Raw genomic sequence first — 3222 nt, 5'->3', positions numbered from 1 at the left:
ATTATTTAGAAGGCACTAGGTAGGGTTTACAGGTAAGGGGCCACTGAAAATCAAGTGCGTCAGTGGCCATGGTTTTTGAGGGTGGGGTAAAAGCACCGGGCGTCGCAACAACACCTGCGGCGGCCCTCTATATATTCGGCCCATTTCTGTTTCTTCTTTTTTTTTCATTTTCAGCTTTTTTTTGTATTTTAATTTTCAACGGTTAGTAACAGGCCCCAATAACTGATGCCAATTGATATGGATAAGTAAAAATATGGTTACGACTATGGCGTTATGACTATGTCAACTTTGCCAGACCATCAAAATCATTAATGCAATTTTTAATTTAGACCACGCTGACATATGCCTAGTCGGGCTTTTCAGTGCGAGTTTAAACTCCAGTTAAAGTTGACTCTGCCACTTCGGCCGCTTAAGCTGAGATGAGCAGCAAAATTTTATATTAGCTGTGTTTTTTTTACATCTTAAACTTTATATGGACTGCTAAGCGTTAAACTTTATCTACTCTTCTGAAAATTAGTAATCCTAAATTTCTATACGCATTATACTGAGATGCAACTGATATATGTGTCTATGGTTCACCTCTACACTAATTATATGTATCACCTCTACAAACGGTGTGTGCCCACTATACATCGCAACCGATTGACCCATATGTTATACGCTATGGCCACCAGAGGGTTGCGTCTGCGCTTTTTGTGTTCTGTAGCTACTTTCCGCTAGATGGGTCTCCCAAACATAATATAAGCGAGGATGGGTCTCTAAACATTATATAAGCGCCAACTTAAACGTATACGCGTGTAAAAAAAACACCGCTATCATCGAACAAAGTGGCAAGGTTAAACTATAGTCAACTTTAACTGGAGTTAAATTTTGCAATGAATGACCCGGCTTTTATCTAAAATAAATCGTCAATATGGAAGTAAAGACTGATAAAACGGTTTGCCTGTTCCTGCACCTTTTGGTGGAGTAATACGTGAGATTTTAGTAGAAGATGGATCTACGGTAAAAACCGGAAAGCCTTTATTCAAAATAGGGAAAGATGAAGGTACGCCGTCGCTGCTGCACCGGCAGCTGCAGCTGCACCGACACCACCTGAGTCAGCCGCACCGACTGCACAAATTCCCGTTGCGAAAGGTGTACCACCTCAACAAGCTGCTCCACAAATTGAGGTGCCACTAGGCGATTATTCACGTCAAATAACTGGAACACGTACCGAACAACGCATTAAAATGAATCGTATGCGTATAAAAATTGCTGCACGCTTGAAAGATGCCCAAAATACAAACGCTATGTTGACTACATTCAAAGAAATCGATATGAGTGCTGCGATGGAATGTCGTAAAGCTAATTTGGAGGCATTCCAAAAGAAGTATGGCATTAAGATCACCTTTATGTTAATATTTTCTAAAGCTTCTGCATATGCCCTGCAAGATCAACCTGTTCTTAATGCTGTTATTTATGGACAGGAAATCGTTTATCGGGACTACGTCGACATTTCATTGGCACTTGCTACACCCAAAGGTCTAGTCGTTCCCGTGATAAGAAATGTGGAAGACATGAATTATGCTGATGTTGAAATCGCATTGGCTGCGTTTGGCGAAAAGGCCACAAGGAATGCAATCTCAATTGAAGATATGGACGGCGGCACCTTTACCATTAGTAATGGTGGAGTATTTGGTTTACCGATGGGTACGCCAATCATCAATCCGCCACAAAGTGCTATACTCGGTATGCATGGCATATTTGAACTACCAGTTGCTATAAAAGGACAAGTTGTTGTACGCCCAATGATGTATATCGCTCTTACTTACGATCATGGACTTATTGATGGACGTGAAGCTGTAGTATTCTTATGTAAAATCAAGGCTGCAGTAGAAGATCCTAGTATAATGTTAGCTGGTTTATAAATAAATAGAATGCTCTAATATATTGTTTGGCAGATTACATCTTAGATGTTACCAAAAAAAGTAACAGCCAAATGACTAAACAAGCCTAACTCATAAACAAATAACGAATTGAAAAAAAAATGACCTTCGATTTTTATTTATTCGCAATCTTAGCACAAACGTCCGCACCCATTTTGTTGTTTTGTAAACATTTTTTTTTGTATAATTTTGTAATCATTTACCATTTACCATTTATTTATTAAGTCTATGAACACATGTTCTTACAGACTACCAATGAAAAAACTATACAGCATATTATTAACAAAATTCTTACAGACTACTAACAATTTTCATACAATTAAAAAAACAGACTACAATTAAGAAATACAAAAAGTTAACAAGTCAGTGAAAAACTAGCACTTACAGACTAATATAAAAGAATTGATAACTAAAAACACACTTTAATAAATTAATAAAAACGTTCTTCGACAAAGAGAAATCAAGTTCGACAAAATATGAGATCTTATTAAATTCACTCATAGCGCGGGTAATTGGGGCATTTCTCGCATAATTAGTTCTACTATTAATGCCATAAAAAGGGTAAAAGCTTCTAAGTTCTCTTCTTGGAACATTAAAATTAATTTTCTCAAGAAGAGCAGCACAATCTGTATCCCCATGGATGATGCAATATAAAAAGGTCAAAGATAGAATAGACCTTCTCGCTTCTAAAGTTTTAAGATTTAAAAGAAGTAAACGTGCATTATATGAGGGAAGAGGGCTAGTAAATCTAAGTGACCGCAGACAGTATTTAAGAAAAACTTTTTGAACTCTCTCAATCCTGTTAATTGCAAACTGTTGGAACGGTCGCCAAATGATAGTGGCATACTCGAGATGAGATCGTACAAATGAATTGTAGAGCAATTTGAGTGTATATGGGTCAGAGAACTCTGCACTATTACGCCGAATAAAACCAAGCATTGCATACCATTTGTCTATGATAAAGTTTACATGGCTGTTGAGAGAGAATTTGGTATCATAAACCACACCAAGGTTCTTGATTTTATCAACAGTCTGCAGTGGTTTGTTATCAATGGTATATGAACTATTAAACTTAAAGCGCAATTTAGAGTAGGTTACGTGAAAGCATTTATTAATATTTAAAGAAAGGTGCGATCTAACGCACCAGGAATAGAGATTATTAATTTCACACTGAAGTTCGAACATATCACGCGAAGACTTTATAATGGAGAAAACTTTAAGATGATCAGCGTACAAGAGAAACCTAGCATACGAAAAGCAAGCTGATGTCGTTGATCAACAGGAAAAAGAGCAAGGG

General features: G+C 37.2%; 1 pseudogene; it reads left to right on the top strand.

Moving 5' to 3' along the window:
- The first annotated feature begins 913 nt into the window (after positions 1-913).
- On the top strand, positions 914-1907 carry LOC137242288 (dihydrolipoyllysine-residue succinyltransferase component of 2-oxoglutarate dehydrogenase complex, mitochondrial-like; annotated as a pseudogene).
- The last annotated feature ends 1315 nt before the right edge of the window (positions 1908-3222 follow it).

This window comes from Eurosta solidaginis, chromosome 2, assembly GCF_040869045.1.
Source record: "Eurosta solidaginis isolate ZX-2024a chromosome 2, ASM4086904v1, whole genome shotgun sequence".
Lineage (NCBI taxonomy): Eukaryota > Metazoa > Arthropoda > Insecta > Diptera > Tephritidae > Eurosta > Eurosta solidaginis.
The sequence above is the reverse complement of the archived record's forward strand: the minus strand, read 5'-3'. Positions and strand labels throughout refer to the sequence as shown.